Source organism: Magnolia sinica, chromosome 6 (assembly GCF_029962835.1).
Source record: "Magnolia sinica isolate HGM2019 chromosome 6, MsV1, whole genome shotgun sequence".
Classification (NCBI taxonomy): domain Eukaryota; kingdom Viridiplantae; phylum Streptophyta; class Magnoliopsida; order Magnoliales; family Magnoliaceae; genus Magnolia; species Magnolia sinica.
In genome coordinates, this window is record NC_080578.1 from 54,097,665 (window position 1) to 54,119,043 (window position 21,379).

The window sequence follows — 21,379 nt, forward strand, 5'->3', positions numbered from 1 at the left end:
CATGTTTTGCTCGGGACTAGCAAAATGTGGGGGGGGGGGGGGGGTGTTGGTTAAATATTACATATTTCTCTCAATTTATTCCTGGTTTTATGGACATGATAGTACTTAATCGATTTATTTATACTTGTTTTCTCTTACGAGGTGATTTTGTAAGCTTTTGAGAAAATGATGTTAAAAGAGGTGAATTAATGCTCAAAAGATTACCAAAGTGAAGCTTCGAGATTTGGAGGTCATGAATGAAGAATTTACATGCCAAAGATCCAAAAAAGCAAGTGCAGAGATGGGAAAAAAAGATTAGGAAAATCACAGAAGTAACTGAAGAAAACAGACTGTTTGGCTCGACCTTTGACTGAACCAAAGCAATGTTTGGTGCAACCGAAGACAGGTTCAGTATGATCAAAAGTAAACAAAATAATCCAGCAACAATTGTAAATTTTAGAGCTAATTCGGTCCGACTAAGGATTAATTCGGAATGACCGAAGTCAGGTCTGGTGCAACCAGAGAAACACTCAGTGCGACCGAAGGGAGACAGAGAGTTAAATATTATTTGAATTCGACTTTGATGCAATTGACAATAACTTTGGTGCGATCGAAGCGTAACTTGATTACGTAAATTGGAGGTAGCTTCAAAGTCGATTCGAGTAAAACTTATAAATAGAGGTCTTTTAAGAGTTTATAGACACAAATTAGGCTAGAAGGAAGACGACAAGGTGCTGGATAACTTTAAGGAGTCTTCCATCTTCTTTGAATCCTTTGTTCTAGTTAGTTTTTCATGTTTGCTTTAAGAGTTTTTGGCTTAATCATGTCTTTAGTTGGCTAATCTCTTAGCTAGGGCTAAGAGGTAAAGCTTGTAATTTATTTTAAGTCTTTCCTTACTTTGATTCAAGTTGTTTGATATTCATGTTTGATATTTCATAGTTATGGTTTGAATTTAAAAAGTATTTTGGTTATTACTTTGATCTATTGTCGACTTCAACAAATCTCTAAATGCTTTCTTCCCTATTTGTGATTGTTTGATCTGTAGAATTCTTTAATATACCATTGACTACGGACATGGTAGATTCTTTAAACTTTCTATAATCAATTTAATAAGATGGTTATATGTTGAACTAATCATATGAATATCGAGATTCTGTTTTGGACCTGTTTATGATGTTTTAACTGCTCTATCATCAAAATGGATAGATTAGAACTTCGATTTCACTTGAAGCATTAATTGGATCAAGTAAGATAGCTTTAGAATAACTAGAAGTGGATCCTTGGCGCTCTAATGTTTCCTTTATAGATAATTTTCCTTCACAAACATTATTTCCTTCAAAGAATAAATTTAAGTTTACTCTCTAGTTCTAATTCTTAATTAGTTCAAAAATTTACACATCTTCAGTCCATGTGGGTACGACCTTGGTCTCACCGAGATTATTACTATATCGCAACCCTGCACTTGGGGTACAACCTAACAGTTGGTCATTCATCATGTGAGGCCCTCCATTAATGTTATTCTCTATCACATGAGGTCCACCTTCAATATCCATCATCCACCATGAGGAGCTCATCTTTGATGTGGACTATCCATCATATGGGCCTCATATCCATCATAGGAGTACGCATTAGATATATGCCACTCATCATTAAGGTTGACCTTTGATGTGGACCGTCCATCATGTGGGACCCATGTTGATGTAGATCATCCATCATGTGAGGCTCACCATTATTAATTGCCCATCATGTGGAGCCCAGCTTTGATGTGGACTATCCATCATGTGGCCTTCACCTTTAATGTGGGTTTCCCATCATGTGGGGCTCACCTTTGATGTGGGCTATTCATCATCAGGAGCCGACCTTTGATGTACATCGTCCATCATGTGGGGCCACCTCATTATGGGGCATCCATCATTTGGGGCCCAACATCATTATCCACTACCCATCATGTGCATCCCACCTTTGATGTGGATAGTCCGTTATGTATGCCCCACATTTGAAGTGGGTCGACCATCATAACCTGCTTTGGATATAGGCTTTTAATCATTATGAGCCAATTTTTTATGTGGAGCATCAATATTTAGGCCCACATTAATATGGATCATCCATCATGTGGCCCCGTGTGAGCCCTTCCTCTAATGTAGATAGTCCACTATGTTAGGCCTCCTTTGAAATGGATAGAGAAAGACACCGGAGAGAAGTAGAAAAGCCACGGGTTAAATAGCTAACAAAAATAACTTATTAAGATAAGTAGCTTTTAGCAATAAGTTACTTTCACAAGTTATGATAAGCAGCTTTTTGCAATAAGTTACTTTCACAATTATGCTCACCAGACTTACTTAAGTAAAAAAAGTAAATTAATTAACATAAGTTAAAGTATAACTTATTTGGAGGCATCCAAACATGCCCTAAAAATACCATGGGCTCCCATGCACACATCACGCCGGTCTTGAGATATATAAACCATTTGATGGGTGGTTTTAAGTCCCGGTAGTCGAAATCAATTACACAAAAATAGGTCAGATCAATATTTAGATCCATCTTTATTAGAGCCTGTTATCGATTGCTTACGATTCTTACGTACATTTCTTAAAACATTGTAAACATTTCATCTACGTACGGCTTTCAAAATAGATGTTTCTAAAATATGAGACAAATCTAAAATATATTCCATCATTTTATCAGTGCACTTTTTGATAGCTTATGAAATGGGCTCTGGATTCAATGGCCAGTTTAAATTGTTGGAATGGACCGTCCGAGAGAACCGATGCAACTGGGACGCTGAATCATTCAAGTCATAGGCGAAGTTTTGTGCTCACCGACCCACATACAGGTAAAGTCAATTAGACTCACAAGAGTCTACTCTTGCCCTGGTGGTAAACTCACAAGAGTTTTAATTCCAGGTCATGGTTCGATTACCCATACGTGGTGAAATCCCAGTACGGCGTATGCATGTGGTTGCGTAAAGCTAATTTGACTGTTCAAATTACATTCATCTTTAATTTAACGGTTGGATGGTCACACATTGTGGTCACAAAAATTTCACTTATGTGATAATCTCCCTGAAAGATGGGTGGACGGTTAGAAATCTTAAATATCGAGTCGTCCTGTTCCGACAAACAAGTTAATGCATGCACGGTACGATTTCTGCGTGCCTGCTTATCGAGTACGTCATACACTGCCTGGGCATCATACATCTACCCATTTACTACCCGCTATTTTTTCCATAAACAATCCCATACACCCCGCTGTATGCTACCGTTCATGCTGCCCCATCTTTGTTGCAGCTATACAATTGTTAAAAGCTATTCGCGCCATGAAAACGGTAGGTATCAACATGAGCTTCACTCAACTCGAAATGATGCTAACCCAATCGTTCTATGGGCCAAACCCGATGAGTGGATCTGGCAGAATTTTTTTACCAAGGCATCTTCAAAGTGGCACCACTTGATGAACGTATTAGATCTCATGCACAAATAGCACGTTCGCATGCATGCCTGGAAGAATGAAAACCATCAATCTCCGGCGAAAAAGACTTCAATTGTGACAGGCGCGGGCTAAAGCTGGCCAAAGCATGTCTAGGAGTTTAGATGGAATGGGCTGGTGGCGCTTAGGCTTCTCAATGTCCGGTCATTCGCTAGATACCCAGACCCAGGACCTGGCTCAGCCAAGCCTTTTAACCGGGTACCCATTATGACAATCTTAAATTAGCCATGTTCCAGTAGGCCATTGTTTTCAACCTTTATGTATATGCAAATAATCTTTATGTTTGGCGATTTATTCAGACTCGTTCGGCTCTGAGTCAAGTTGCAACTCAAGCGAGTCAGTGGTAAAATGGGTCAAATACTCTGCAGATTTCTCCGCTGAGTCTGAGATGGACTCAGATGAGTCAGGTAGGACTGGGACACGTTAGCAATCCTTGAACCAAATACATGCCCTGCAAATATGGGAGCAAATCAGTTACTCTCCTAATAAAAGTTAGTTTTGGCAACGGTATTTATAAAAAGTAAATTATTTGGTTATACTTACAACATAAGTAAAACATTCAAGTTTTTTAACTTTTTATTTTATTGTCTCCCTCTTCTTTCTCTTTCTCGTCTCTGCATGTGATGATGGATGATCCGTGTCAATTGTGGCCTCATGTGATGGACGGTCCATATTGAAGGTACCCACAGGATAGATGGTACACGTCAAAAGTGGGTGCATATGACAGATGACCCACAACAAGGTTGGCCCATAGATGGGCAACCTACATCAAAGGTTGGCCCCTAATGATGAATGACCTATGTCCAAAGTGAGCTCCATATGATTGAAGATCTACATCAAAAGCGGAGTATGTTGGCTGTACAAGCCAAATTTTTTCTTTGCTTCAAGATAACAAAATTATTGGCTTTACAAAGCCTCTACACAACTCAGAAAAATTATTTATATAAAAGAAGGAAGATATAAGAAGAAAGTAAATAGAAAACTCTTTTGATTAAGTTTTCAAATTGTTTTACCACTTCACTTCTTCACACTTACTACAACCAGATACATAAGGTGCTTTTGAATGAAAGGTGAAAAGATAACAATACTCCTACTAAGAGCTTCCACCATTTAATATTACTAGAGACTTACATACGCTTTACATCTTCCAATACAGCTCCTTGAGAGCTGCAGCTGTGCATTGGGAATTCAACAGTCACTAGTTGTTGTTGGGTTTTGGCTTGCAACTCCAATCCTCCCCTTCAAACAAAAATATGCTTCATTCCAAGCATCGATTTAAGTTTCTTGAATGTATTAGTCGATGATGTTTTTGTGAAGATGTCACACCCCAAACTCGGAAACCACGCTCACAAAATTTCCTATCGCTGAATCCGGCGCCGACAGCCTCCGTACTATCCCATTCTCTGCTCCCGGCATCTATACACCAGGTTCCGATCTTGAGATCATACAAAGAAGATTTCAGGCATAATTTTGATTCAGTATAAGCATTACCATAAGCATAACCCACGAACAATAACCACAAGAACACCATCACAAAACTCACTATGATAAAAAAAATTTTGAGTACAATACGTATAAAAGTGATATACAAGATGATGATAATAATAGAAACTCCAAAAGCTCGATTGCACGCTCTAACTCTGACGAGGCTACGGTTGCGTCCTTGCGTCACCTGCACGCATCGATCGTGTATAAGCTTATTAAAAGCTTAGAGGGTGGTGTAAGTGTGTGGGCAATATAAGCATGATAAGAATGCAAGGTCAGAGTAATGCGGAATCATGGTGATGAGTACATGAATGCGATCAACCGTACCAAGGATATGCGGTGCAAGATATGAATGTTATCGGCCATAACACGACCATGCGATGCGAGATGCAACTCAAGCATGCCAATCCTCATCATATATCAGTATAGTTCTCATTCTTGAAAATCACCGAGGTTTAGTACACTCCAAATGGCATTGCTGCTCTCTTAGCCGCACAGTCCAAGTGAGCATAAGAAACCTCACTATCCGCCTAGCCAATAGTCTGCCAATACCTATCAGCACGTTGATAGCGGACCCATTCATGAGCTGCTCAAACTCAGCCTAGTATTGCCCCATACTCTTAGGCGAATAAGGCCACATCCCTTTCCAACCGATCACGACATAGTGGGAGACGCGGCCTCCTGGTATTCGACCCTCGAGCGCTCATATATCCACTCGGTCTTGACGTTAGAGTCAACCTCTGGTACCGTCGGGTTTAGAGATTTTCACCCAGGGACATCTATGGCGCCTCGATGCTTAGTAACAATATTTTCAGTATCCAATCCAGCCACACACGATGTGTCTGTAGATGCTATGGCCCTGATGTCGCTAAGGTATACAATAATCACAATCACACAAATGCAAGTGCATGAATCATACTATCAGACATGCAACAATCCTGCGCGTACCGAGCACTCATGTGGGGCAACTCCGCCTATCATGGAGCCCATAAACAATCTGCCCGGAGGCATATGCTATAATCAGTCACTCCTCACATCAAGCATACATATGATGCGTATGATCATGAATCATGGATCTATGCTAAACATGTTATATAGTGATGGGCTCTGATCATAACGAAGATGGACCTAGACTGCCTACACACTACAAGTATGGGCTTATCAATGAGCCTTATGGAGAGTGACAATGCGGACATTTAACCAACATCATCCATACAATGTGGACGTCAAACCATCATTGCTCCCAAGGCATAGCCCGCCATCGAGGTCATCACATAAACCACGGTGGAAACACATTACAATGGGCCTTATGTACATCCCATTGGGCCTCGACTCATGTGCTTCTAATACGTCAAATGGGCCTCATACCATAGGTCTTATATGTATCAAAGTGGGCTTCAACAACAGGCCACAAATGCCTCAAGGTGGGCCTAATCACATGGGCCTCATATATATCAAATGAGCCTCAACCACGGGTCACAAACGCATTAAGATGGGCCAATCAAATCGACCAAATCAAATGGGCCAGTTTAATTGGGCTTCATGTATATCAAATAGGCCGCATCGATGGGCCCCATGCACATCAAATCGGGCCCACCCTTATGTATTTGAGACCTGACCAATTTATAAGTTAACATAGAGTTAGATAAAGTGAAAGCCAAATATCAGCTTGAGTGGGAATCACAGTGACTCCGAAGAAGTTTAAATGGTGGATGCCACTGTACCCCACTATCATTGCAATTGGTGGGGTCCATTTGAACTACAGATCTAACTCATTTTTTTTGTCTCGAACCTTAGAATGGGCTTCCAAAACGGTTGGACGGTTGGATGTAACACATGCATCATGGTAGATCCCATAGGGATGGGAAGGATGGATGGCATATATGAGGTACATACCTCATGGTGGGGCCCACACTAATGGAAGGTGTGGATCACAATACATACATTAGTGGGTCCTATGTGGGGCCCACCATAATGTTTACTTTCCATCTAACCCATGGATAAGGTCACTCAGACCTGGGGGCCCACCGTACTGTTTATATGACATCCAAACTGTTCATAAGTCACGTGGACCTGGGGCCCACCGTAATGTTTATCTGCCATCCAAACTATTGATAAGGTCACGTGGACCAGGGGCCCACCGTAATGTTTATCTGCCATCCAAACTATTCATAAGGTCACATGGACCAAGGGCCCACCGTAATGTTTATCTGCCATCCAAACTATTCATAAGGTCACGTGGACTAGGGGCCCACCGTAATGTTTATCTGCCATCCAAACTATTCATAATGTCACGTGGACCAGGGACCCACCGTCATGTTTATTTTCCACCCAACCGGTTGATGAGGTCACGTGGACCTCGGTTGAGGAGGAAAAACAAATTTTATATTGATCCAAAACTCCTAGCCCCAGAAAGGGTTTCAATGGCAGACATTCAATCTTCACTATTCCCTATAATGTAGGCCACCTGAGCTTCTCATGAGGCTAATTTTTGGGGGGCCCACTGTCCCGAAGGGGACCTATCAAATGCACGGTTTTGATGATCGACACTCATCATGGTGGGGCCCACCGCTGGGACCGTGGGTCCCTGCCAGGCCGTCCGTCCGTCAGCGCGCAGGCAGCGCCTGCGTGCGTTCTGACAGCAGCAGCGTCAACTGCTGCACCTGCATTTTTTTATTTTTTTATTTTCCTGTGGTTTTTCACAGGTGGGGCCCACATCAACCGAATCTGCCCAACCATTAGATCGTACGACTTAAGACCGACCAAATGAGTCCAATATGCGGCCTGTTTTTGGCGAGTAAAATGATCCAGGTGGTTTTCAATGGTAAACACCAATATTTCCTATGGTATGGCCCGCCAAAAAATGGGATCAGCTTCATTTTTCGGCTCAACGCCTAAAATGAGCTGGGGAATGGATGGATGGCTTGGATTATATACATACATCAAGGTGGGGCCTGCATGCGTGGCCCACCCCAAACCTAGTACACCCCAATTCAGTTTACACTTCACTGTTAGCCACCCACCCCTCACGTCAATTCACACTTCATGGTGGAGCCATGTCCAGCAGGATGCTGGACAACGTTGATACAACACATGCACCATGGTGGGTCCCACATGTACATGGCCCACCATGTAAGTATATATGTTTATATATTTATATATTAATATAAAATAAACATAATATATTATATAGCATGTGGGACTTCCCACCATCCCAAAATGGACGGTGGATTTCACCTGAAATGTGGTGGGCCACACCGTTTGATGGATGGAGTAGATTTAACACGATTCGGTGGGGCTCACATCAGGAAAGATAGATAGAGAGAGAGAGAGAGAATGACACGTGAAGGGGAGGGACCCCACCACTATTGGGCCCTCCCAAATACAATGCATACATTAAGTGGGTCCCACAACAAGTGGGCCCTTAAAAAATCGAAAACAACGGTAGATCACCCACCTCTAGGCCTTCTCCTTGCTCCCTTAGGCTTGTATGCACCTATGCTTAACGTTTAACGGTGGATGATGAAGCCTGGATGGTGGGGATGAGAGATGAGAGGGTGGGCCACACTTATTGATCTTGGGAGAGTTGGGAAGGCTTAGGACGTGTAGAAATTTTGGGTTGCTTAGGAGATCTTTGAGAAATGAGGGAAAAGAATAATAAATGGGATGGATGAAGTGGTGGGTGTAAGGAAAAGGGATGGGAAGTAAGGTGTTGTTTGATTTTTTTGTAAAAGAGGAGTGGTGAGGGGAGAGCGAGGGTTGACTTCTGGGAAAAGAGAGAGAGGCCACTTGTACTTGTTGTTGGGTGAGGTGGCATGGAGGTAAGGTGGTGTACTTAACTTGATTTGATGGGACATATCTAGAGATTCCCTCGATATTCGTAACACGCGGCATTTCTTCGGGATGAACGCAGGCCCACATCTCCTAGCCTGGGTATCGGATCGGTGCACGAGTCACGGCGTTGGAACCGCGGTAACGGCGCAGTCGCTAAGATACAAGTTTCGGTTCGAACCGACTTCGGTATGTGGGACCCAGTTTAGGATCACACGCAAACGTCAGATATGGGTTGAGGGTTGCCGGAATTTGATCGAAAGGACCGCGAAAGCTAATTGAACGGTATGGACTAGGACACGGGTCTTATAGCTCTCCCCTCCAAATAAGAATTTTGTCCTCAAAATTTACACAATCATTGCAAGTAAACATAACTCAAAAAGAAAGAGAAAATATGGTATCATTATATAAAATCGGAGATAGCATACAGGATATAGCATAAAATCAATCATCGAAGAGATGGGGATAGCGCTCTCGGATCTCGGCCTCGCGCTCCCAAGATGCCTCATCAACAGAATGGTGACCCCACTGAACCTTCACCAAGGGAATGACCTTGGTCCGGAGGACCTGCTCCTTCCAATCAATGATACGAACTGGTTGCTCAATAAAGAAGCGTCCTCACGAACCTCCAATGGCTGCCAATCAATAACTAGAACGATGTCTGACCCACACTTCCTTAACATATAGATGTGAAAAACGTTGTGGACGCCAGATAACTGAGATGGTAAGACAAGCCGATAGGCCACAGTACTAATGCACTCAGTGATCTCAAAAGGTCCTATGAATCTCGGGGCAAGCTTGCACTTCGCTTCAAATCAAACTACGCCCTTCATGGGCGAGACCTCGAGATATATGTGGTCCCCTATATCAAACTCCAAGGGAGGACACCAGCGATCAGCAAAAGTCTTCTGCCGGCTTTGAACTGTGTGCATCCTCTGCCTGATGATATCGATAACTTCTAAAGTCTGCTACACAAGCTCGGGACCTAAGAGACGCTGCTCACCGACCTCAATCCAACAACTCAGAGATTTGCACGGTTTGTCTTATAATGCCTCAAAAGGAGTTATGCCAATGGTTGCCTGATAGCTGTTGTTGTATGCGAACTTAGCAAATCGCAGGCGCTTATCCCAGCTACTCCTGAAGTTAATCACGTAGGCCCGAAACATGTCCTCAAGGATCTGATTGACCCTCTCGGTCTGGCCATTGGTTTGCGGGTGATACGCAGTGTTGAGCTGTAAATCAGTGCCCATCGCTTTCTGAAAGCTCCTCCAAAACTGAGACATGAACCTTGGGTATTGGTCAGAAACGATCGAGACTGGAACGCCGTGCAGTCTCACAATCTCCTCAATGAATAACGTCGCAAGCCGATCCAAAGGCCAAGTCATACGAATCGCGAGGAAATGTGCCAACTTCGTCAGACAGTCCATGACAACCTAGATGGCTTCATAACCGCGCTGAGTCCTCGGGAAACCCATGATAAAATCTGTAGATACGTACTCCCACTTCCACGTCAGAACACTCAACGGCTACAATAAATCAGGGGGTCTTTGATGATCAGCTTTGACACGTTGGCACGTGTCACACTCGGCCACAAAACTGGCAATCTGGCGCTTCATCCCCACTCAAAAATACTGTCACCTCATATCAAGGTACATCTTCGTTGAGCCAAGGTGGATAGAAAACCGCGATTGATGTGCCTCGGTTATAAGATCTCTGTGCAACTCAGGAATATCTGGGACACATAATTGGCCTCTGAAGTGAAGTCCACCATCAGCACCAATCTGTCAATCTGTCTGACTCTCAGATGTTCCCTCTGCTCGGTAATCCTGTAACGACTCATCTACCTACTGAGCCTCGATCACCCTTACGACAAGAGAGGGTTGAATCGACAGGCTCGATAGCTAAACGATAGAAGACTACAGACCAAAATTAAAGTCGTACTCTGCTATATCCTCGAGCATCCTCCACTCCTGAATCATCATGTGTGTCATCACGCCTTGTGGCTGATGGCTGAGGGCATTAACCACCACATTCGCCTTGCCTGGGTGGTACTGAAGGTCAATATCATAGTCCTTCAGAAGCTCCATCCAACGTCTTTGCCTCATGTTCAACTCGGACTGAGAGAATAAATACTTCAAGCTCTTGTGGTCAGAGAAGAGCTCGAACTTGACCCCATAAAGATAGTGTCTCCACACATTCAGTGCGAAGACGACTGCTGTCAGCTCTAAATCATGCGTGGGGTAGTTCAACTCATGGACCTTGAGCTGACGAGACGCGAAGGCTACAGGCCTGCCGTGTTGCATCAGGACAGCACCTAACCCAATACGTGAGGCATCAGTAAATACAACAAATCCATCACTCCCAGAGGGAAGAGTGAGGACATGAGCGGACGTAAGACGGTCCTTCAGTTCCACAAATGTCTGCTCATATGCGTCAGTCCAAACAAAATCTACGCCCTTCCGAGTAAACCTGGTCAACGGGGCTGCAATACGGGAGAAGTCCTCAATGAAACACAGGTAGTATCTCGCTAAACTAAGAAAACTGCGGATCTCAGACGCAGTCGTGGGTTGATCTCACTGACTTATTACTTCAACCTTCGAGGGGTCCACTGCGACACCCTCCCTCATTACCACATGATCAAGGAATTTCACCTCCTCCTACTAAAACTCATACTTCTTTAGCTTTGCATACAGCTGGTGGGCACGGAGGGTCTGCAAAGCGATCTCCAGATGCTGCATATGGTCCTCACAGGTCTTTGAATATATCAGAATATCGTTGATGAAGACCACAACAAACTGATCGAGATATGGACGGAAGACCTCATTCATCAACTGCATGAAGACCGCATGTGCATTGGTCAGTCCAAAGGACATGACCTGAAACTCAAAATAACCATCCTAAAAGCTGTCTTTGGGATGTCCTCCTCTCGGACACGAATCTGATGATAATCGGAACGCATGTTATTCTTCGAAAAGAACTGTACAACCTATAGCTAATCAAATAAATCGTCTATCCTCGGGAGCGGGTACTTGTTCATGATCGTGACCCGATTGAGCTCACGGTAATCCACGCAGAGCCACAACAAGTCATCCTTCTTCTTGATGAAGAGTACCGGTGCTCCCTAAGGTGAACTGCTCAAACGAATAAATCTCAACTCACGCAACTCATCTAACTGTCGTTGCAGCTCACACAACTCCATTGGTGTCATATGATACGGGGCCTTTGAAATAGGTGCGGTACTAGGCACAAGATCAATCTAAAACTTAATATGCTGACGAGGCGGCAACCTCGGAATCTCCTGGAACATGTCGGGAAAATCACAAATAATCGGCCACTGATCAATACAAGTGGCAACAGGCTCCTCAACGGCATAGGACATCAAGTAAGACAATGGCTCTCCTTGGGGCTAAGCAACAAACTGAAAGTACGGCAAGCCTGGTATGCAGAATGTGACTGTCCTCACGAAACAGTCCAAGATGGCGTGGTACTTTGCAAGCCAATCCATGCCTAAGATAACGTCAAAATCTGTCATCGGTAGCACAAATAAGTCAATGGGCAAAAAGATATTACCGACCAGAACAGGACAAGACGAACAGAAACGGCCTAATACTGTAGTCTTCCCCAAGGGCATCAATATGGTCAATCCATCACTAGTAGACTCTATCGGCAATCCAGTCGATCGACAAAAATCCTTAGACATGAATGAGTGTAAAGCACCGAAATCAAATAATACTCGGGCGATGCATGAAGAGACAGGAAGTATACCCTCAACGACTCCTCCAGAGGTCTGTGGGTTCTGTTAAGCCACATAAAATCTAGCCTGAGCTGGCTGGGGACGTGCCTATCCCCTATAAGGTCCCTGGTGTTACGGCTGCCTCTGCGATGCCCTGTACTGCTGTCTCTGTTACGCTGGGGTCTCAGTGGCTGAGGTGGCGCGGTCGCTGCTGATAGGGTCGCTGCTACTATGGGAGCTGCTGCGGTGCTCTCGGCTGCTGCTGTGAAGGCTGTTGTGGTGCTCTTAGTGGCTGTAGACGAGGGAGGGGGCACTTAGACAAACAGTGCCCTATCCCACCACATCTAAAATAAGTCCCTGAAAATGGCTGTTAGGATGGCACTGAAGGTGCTGCTGGTGCTGCTGGTGCCCTAGCAGGTGTGTGGCTCCTGTACCTCTGTGGTCGTCGATGCTGGTGGGAGCTACTAGAGGGGGCCTACCTCTTCCTGTTCCGTCTGATCTCGGTCGCTCTTTGAGCCGGCCCACTCAGTCTCATAAATCTGGACCCTCTGTACTATTGCCTGAAAAGTTGAGAGCTTGTGCCCAATCACACGGCCTTGAAGACCGTAATGTAAGCCGTTCTCGAAACGGCAGGCCTTCCGCCCCTCATCATCAACCATATATGACACGAACCTCGATAGCGCTACAAAACGGGCCGCGTACTGTGCCACGATCATGTCCTCCTACACCAGAGTCTCAAACTCTAGTGCTTTCTGACGTCGAATGTGATCAGGGAAGTACTGCTCCTCGAATCAATCGATAAAGTCCTCCCATGTCCAGACATAATCAAGTCCTGCAACGCGGGTGACAGAGGTTCACCAATGCTCTGTCTCACCTTGGAGAAGAATACAGCCAACCGGACTCACTGCTGGGTCGTACATGTCATAGTATCGATGATCTTCTCCACATCGGATTGCTACCTCTCAGCTGCTGTCGGATCTGGCTCACCCAGGAAACGCGGAGGATTGAGCTGTCTGAACTCTCGAAGGAGGGCGCTCACGCGCTCCTGCTCGACCTGGGCTGGAGAAACAACTAGGCACCTGCCCTGGCCCTGAAGCGCAGCAGTCACAACCTGCAACATCTGCTGTAATTGCGAGACACTCACAGGCACGGTTGGATCCGCACCGGCATTAGGTGGAGGAACGTCATCCTCAGGTAGGGGACCAGGGATCTCTAGCGGTGGAACGGGAGTGGCAGCTAGTAAAGCTGGAGCCTCAGGTGGTGGAGTGGGGTACGCTAGGGTCGCTCTCCTAGGCGGCATGTCCTATAGGAAAGAACAATAACGTCAATCAACCTTGAGAATCGCACATTAGAGAACTCAATCGGAAGGTTTCACACCCGAAACCTAATCGTCCTAAACTCATAGCAAACGTGTGATGCCGTTCTCAGTCATTCCTAAGTTATGCTCTAATACCAACTTCTTTCACGCCCTAAACTTAGAAACTAGGCTTACAAAATTCTCGATCGCCGAATCCAGCGCCGACAGCCTCAGTAGTACCCCATTCTTGGCTCCCGGCATCTGTACACCAGGTTCTGATCCTAGGATCCTACAAGGAGGATTTCAGGCATAATTTTGATTCAATATAAGCATAACCATAAGCATAACCTACGAACAATAACCACAAGAACACCATCATAAAATTCACTATGATCAAAAAATTTTGAGTACACCGCGTATAAAAGGGAGATACAAGATGATGATAATAACAGGAACTCCAAAAGCTTGACTGCATGCTCCAACTCTGACGAGGCTACGGCTACGTCCTATCGTCACCTGCACGCATCGATCATGCATAAGTGTATAGAAAGTTTAGAGGGTGGTGTAAGTGTGTGCATAATATAAGTGTGCTCAGAATGCAAGGTCAGAGTAATGCAGAATCATGGTGATGAGTACATGAATGCAATCAGCCGTACCAAGGCTATGCAGTGCAAGATATGAATGCTATCGGCCATAACACAGCCATGCAATGCGAGATGCAACTCAAGCATGCCAATCCTCATCATATATCAGTACAATTCTCATTTTGGATAATCACCGGGGTTTAGTACACTCCAAATGGCACTACTACTCTCCTAGCCGCACAGTCCAAGTGAGCGTAAGAAACCTCACTATCAGCCTAGCCAATAGTCTGTCAATACCTATCCGGCATGTCGATAGCAGACCCACTCACGAGCTGGTCAAAACTCAGCCTAGTATTGCCCCCTACTCTTAGGCGAGTAAGGCCACACCCCTTTCCAACCGACCATGCCACAGTGGGAGACATGTTCTCCTGATATTCGGCCCTCGAGCACTCATATATCTACTCGGTCTCGACGTTGGAGTCATTCTCTGATACCATCGGATTTAGGAATCTTCACCCACGGACATCTATGGAGCCCCAATGCTTAGTAACAATATTTTCGGTATTCAATCCAGCCACCCACGATGTGTCTGTGGATGTTATGGCCCTGATGTCGGTAAGGCATACAATAATCATAATCACACAAATGCAAGTGCATGAATCATACTATCATACATGCAACAATCCTACGCGTACCGAGCGCTCATGTGGGGCAACTCCGCCTATCAGGGAGCCCATAAACAATATGCCTGGAGGCATATGCTATAATCAGTCACTCCTCACATCAGGCATACATATGATGCGTATGATTATGAATCATGGATCTATACAAAACATGTTATATTGTGATGGGCTCTGATCATAACGAAGATGGACCTAGACTGCCTACACACTACAAGTATGGGCTTATCAATGGGCCTTAGGGAGAGTGACAATGCAGACATTTAACCAACATCATCCATACAATGTGGACGTCAAACCATCATTACTCCTAAGGCATAGCCCGCCATTGAGATCATTACATAAACCACAGTGGAAACACATTACAAGGGGCCTTATGTACATCTCATTGGGCCTCAACCCATGGGCCTCTAATGCATCAAATGGGCCTCATACCATGGGTCTCATATGTATCAAAGTGGGCCTCAACAACAGGCCATAAATGCCTCAAGGTGGGCCTAATCACATGTGCCTCATATATATCAAAGTGGTCCTCAACCACGGGTCACAAACACATCAAGATGGGCCTATCAAATGGGCTAAATGAATGGGTCAAATCAAATGGGCCAGTTTAATTGGGCTTCATGTATATCAAATAGGCCGCACCGATGGGCCCCATGCACATCAAATCGGGCCCACCCTTATGTATTTGAGACCTGACCAATTTATAAGTTAACATAGAGTTAGATAAAGTGAAAGCCAAATATCAGCTTGAGTGGGAATCACAGTAACTCCTAAGAAGTTTAAATGGTGGATGCCACTGTACCCCACTATCATTGCAATTGGTGGGGTCCATTTGAACTACAGATCTAACTCATTTTTTTGTCTCGAACCTTAGAATGGGCTTCTAAAACGGTTGGATGGTTGGATGCAACACATGCATCATGGTAGATCCCATAGGGATGGGAAGAATGGATGGCATATATGAGGTACATACCTCATGGTGGGGCCCACACTAATGGAAGGTCTGGATCACAATACATACATCAGTGGGTCCCATGTGGGGCCCACCATAATGTTTACTTTCCATCTGACCCATGGATAAGGTCACTCAGACCTAGGGGGCACCGTACTGTTTATATGACATCCAAACTGTTCATAAGGTCGTGTGGACCTAGGGCCCATCGTAATGTTTATCTGCCATCCAAACTATTCATAAGGTCACGTGGACCAGGGGCCCACCGTAATGTTTATCTGCCATCCAAACTATTCATAAGGTCACGTGGACCAAGGGCCCACCGTAATGTTTATCTGCCATCCAAACTATTCATAAGGTCACGTGGACCAGGGGCCCACCGTAATGTTTATCTGCCATCCAAACTATTATAAGGTCACGTGGACCAGGGGCCCACCGTCATGTTTATTTTCCACCCAACCGGTTGATGAGGTCACGTGGACCTGGGTTGAGGAGGAAAATAAATTTCATATTGATCTAAAACTCCTAGCCCCAAAAAGGGTTTCAATGGCTGACGTTCAATCTTCACTGTTCCCTGTAATGTGGGCCACCTGAGCTTCTCATGAGGCTGGTTTTTGGGGGGCCACTGTCCCGAAGGGGACCTATCAAATGCACGGTGTTGATGATCGACACTCATTATGGTGGGGCCCACGGCTGGGACCGTGGGTCCCTGCCAGCCCGTCCGTCCATCAGCGCGTAGGCAGCGCCTGCGTGCGTTCTGACAGTAGCAGCGTCAGCTGCTACACCTGTGTTTTTTTTGTTTTCTTATGGTTTTTCATAGGTGAGGCCCGCATTAGACGAATCTGCTCCAACCATTGGATCATACGGCTTAAGACCGACCAAATGAGTCCAATATGCGGCCTGTTTTTGGTGAGTAAAAAGATCCAGGTGGTTTTCAACTGTAAACACCACTATTTCCAATGGTATGGCCCGCCAAAAAATGGGATCAACTTCATTTTTTGGCTCAACGCCTAAAATGAGCTGGGGAACGAAATGGACGGCTTGGATTATATACATACATCAAGGTGGGGCCTGCATGTGTGGCCCACCCCAAGCCTAGTATACCCCACGTCAGTTTACACTTCACTATTAGCCACCCACCCCTCACGTCAATTCACACTTCATGGTGGAGTCGCGTCCAGTGTCCCTGGATGCTGGACAGCGTTGATACAACACATGCACCATGGTGGATCCCACATGCACATGGCCCACAATGCAAGTATATATGTTTATATATATTAATATAAAATAAACATAATATATTATATAGCATGTGGGACTTCCCACCATCCCAAAATGGACGGTGGATTTCACCTGAAATGTGGTGGGCCACACCGTTTAATGGATGGAGTAGATTTAACACGATTCGGTGGGGCCCACATCATTTTAGGGGAAAGATAGATAGAGAGAAAGAGAGAATGCCACGTGAAGGGGAGGGACCCCGCCACTATTGCGCCCTCCCAAATACAATGCATACATCAAGTGGGTCCCACAACAAGTGGGCCCTTAAAAAAATTGAAAACAACGGTAGATCACCCACCTCAAAGCCTTCTCTTTGCTCCCTTAGGCTTGTATGCACTTATGCTTAACGTTTAACAGTGGATGATGAAGCCTTGATGGTGGGGATAAGAGATGAAAGGGTGGGCCACACTTGTTGATCTTGGGAGAGTTGGGAAGGCTTAGGACGTGTAGAAATTTTGGGTTGCTTAAGAGATCTTTGAGAAATGAGGGAAAAAATAATAAAAAGGATGGATGGATTGGGTGTAAGGAAAAGGGATGGGAAGTAAGGTGTTGTTTGATTTTTTTGTAAAAGAGGAGTGGCGAGGGGAGAGAGAGGGTTGACTTGTGGGAAAAGAGAGAGAGGCCACTTATACTTGTTTCTGAGTGAGGTGGCATGGAGGTAAGGTGGTGTACTTGACTTGATTTGATGGGACATATCGTAGAGATTCCCTCGATATTCGCAACATGCGGCATTTCTTCGGGATGAACACAGGCCCACATCTCCTAGCCTGGGTATCGGATCGATGCACGAGTCACGGCGTTGGAACCGCGGCAATGGCACGGTCGCTAAAATACAAGTTTTGATTTGAATCGACTTTGGTATGCGGAACCCGATTTAGGATCGCGCACAAACATCGAATACGGGTCGAGGGTTGCCGAAATTCGACCGAAAGGACCGAGGAAGCCAACGGAATGGTACGGACTAGGACACGGGTCTTGTAGAAGATGTCCACCACTTGTTCAGTGGTATGACAGTACTCTAGTTTCAATGATTTCTGCTTCACTTGATCTCTCTGGAAATGATACCTTGTATCAATGTGCTTTCTCCTTCCATGCTGCATTGGATTTTTAGCAACCTCAATTTTCGACTCGTTGTCCACGTATATAACAGTACATTTGTAAGGCCCGTATCCTAGCCTAAACCCTTCCTTTGACTCTTGCAATCCTCCCCGTCGAATTCCGGCAACCCACGACCTATAATCGGCTGATCTGGCTGCCACGACCTCAGGGCTTGCATCGTAATCACCTCTGTCTATACTTGCACACTCTATACAGTTGAATATTTGATGAATGAGTGGCTAACTCAGTGTGAATTCCCCTCAGGATTACACACCGCCACCTTAGGCAAGTATAGCTTAAAAGTATAATAAGGCATACAAAACAATACAAAGATGCAGTCTTAATTAATGCATGGATGTATGAGTGCACATCAACTAAGGATACTTATTCAGTTATCTTTTGGGTGAAACCCATGCATGTGACCAGTCACTAACGAAAGTACATAGTACATGCGTAGTGCCAAACTCACCGAAAGTGGGCCCATAGTCGATGGTTTAGGAGCTAGCGAAACGATACTATGACTAAGGGCATGTGCTACAACATCCAAAATTAGCCACCCGTCATCGCCCGAATGCTATGAATGCATGATTAGCCCAACCATTATTAGTCAATTTGTAAACAGCCAGTTTACTGAAACTCAAGGTCACCACGGGGGGCTTGTCATCCAGCATAGGCCGACGGCTCGGACATAGTGTCCCATGACCACCACCTCCAGCCCTAAGTCTACCACCTTAGGATACTCAATAGAACTCATCAACAAGTGGTCAATCAATTTTGATACATGGGAAATTTACCACCGCATGGTTGGATGGGAATGAATTGTCGAAGCCGCAAGGGAAAATACAAATCTTGGGTTAAAGATAAATCGGTTCAGCAAATGTATGTTATAAATACCAAATCGAGATGGAAGGGCCACGTTAAATTAGAACGGTAAATAATTCATCCCAAAGCCATGTAGGCGAGAACATCCTATGGATGGTAAATCCCACTAATATTTCACCACTAAAAATAACCCTCAAGTTGAGGGTCTATTCTTAACACAACCAATCTTGTTACACCCTAAGTGTGGACTTTCATACATAGGTGGAGATTCCCCTATTTAATGTAGAGATTTGGGTTCCATGAGCGTCGTGCAAACAAATCAATCATATGTAGAGATGTGTAGATATAACATAGCAGTTATGTGTTGTTAATAAATTTTGAACCTTCATAAAGGACTATGAAATCAAGGCATAACATAATAGTTAAAATGGAACTCAAAGTGTAGGTTTAATTATCATCGTATGTGAACATAAAATTTAGCATGATCATGGTTTGCAAATTCCCAATAATGGGTCAATATAAACATGATTTGATATGTAAACAATCCAAGTTCTAAACTATCAATTGTAATCTAAATGGAAGCCATCTTTAAACTAACTTGGAGATGGGAAGCTTAAGTAGAAATATCATCACCTTACTAGTAGGTGAGCAATGTAAAGGAGTCCTAACCTTAGTGAGCTAACTTGGAGATGCAACGGCCCAACCCTATCAAGATAGATTAGCTCCCTTAGAGTTCTACCGACACAAGCTATCATCAAGTAGTCTTAAGGCCATTTTATATCTGGGAGGAATTCAGATCCTTTGATCACCTTAATTAGTAAAATTATAATTTTTTAAAAAAATAAAAATAAAATTGTTCGAACTGTGTTATTATGTAATACATGGAATGATACATCCCTGACTGAGGTGGTCCGACCACTATACAACAAGGGGAGATATGCCATGGTGTTGGCAACTAAAGGATCCGAACTTCACCAAAAATGACCGAGCAAAGGATAAAGTCGACCACTGAGTTGTCTCAGATGGTAAGAACTCGGTTTGGGGAGTTACCTAAAGTGTGGTGCTTGTGTTAGGATTTAGCGCGAAAGGTCGATAGCTTGGACCGATCTACTCGCTATGGCCGACCCTACGACAACGATATTTGAGTCAGCTCCCTAGACTTGAGGTGAGTTGACTCAGTTCCAATCTGGGTTTTTAGAGCCTTCTCACCAGGTTGGTGTTATGACAGCCGTTGGTTGCAGTCAGCAATAGCTACACCAGCTGCTCATCTGGCCGACCAGAGCACCATTAACTGGCTGATCCAGGCATAGGTTTTTCTTCCTGGTGGGTGGAGAATTTGTTGCCATGAACGGACACGAGTTATGCACACCTGTAGGTGCCTATCCACTCCCTCAACCACCGTCCTTACTGGAATTTGGACCAGACTGAGTTGAGGCTCGACTAGCAGCCCGGAAGGCTGACCCAACCCAAGTAACAGTTGTGAACGAGTCGACTCAGACAATTTCTCTCCCAGCGAGTCAGGCGTCTTAGTGGCCTCGAGTTGACTGTATCGGCTCGATACAGTAATGCTCTCTCTCTCTCTCCCCTACCTCACCTGATTTCCCTCTCTCTTCCTCCTCGTCCTAGAGTTGCTTGTGTCCCGCACTGACCCAACTCGATCTGAATCGGATGGGTCGACCTAGTGCAGTGTGGCACCGATTTTAGCTGCAGCGTACTACTCCCTCCTTTCCTTTTCTCTCTTCTCTTTCTCTCACTTTCTCTCTGTAATACTCGTATCCTATCCTATACTGTTCCGTAGGCTTCCGTGGTCATCCCGGTCGAATTCCGGCGACCCACGATCAGTTATCGACGTTTACACGTGACCCTGAGATGTGTCCTGTATATCTGAGTCGGCACGACCTGAGACTTATACCAGTGCGACCGCACCGTCGCCGCGATTCTGATGTCGCGTCTTGCACGCCGATACGGTACCCTAGCCAAGAGATGTGGGCCCGCGTTCAATTCGAGCAAAATGTTGCGCGTTGCAATCAGGAGAAAATCTCTACGAAATGTCACATCAATCCATCAATCAATCAAAGTACTCCCATCACCTCACACCCCATCCCCAAGTATAGCCACCCCTCCCCTAAAGTCAACATTCTCTTACAA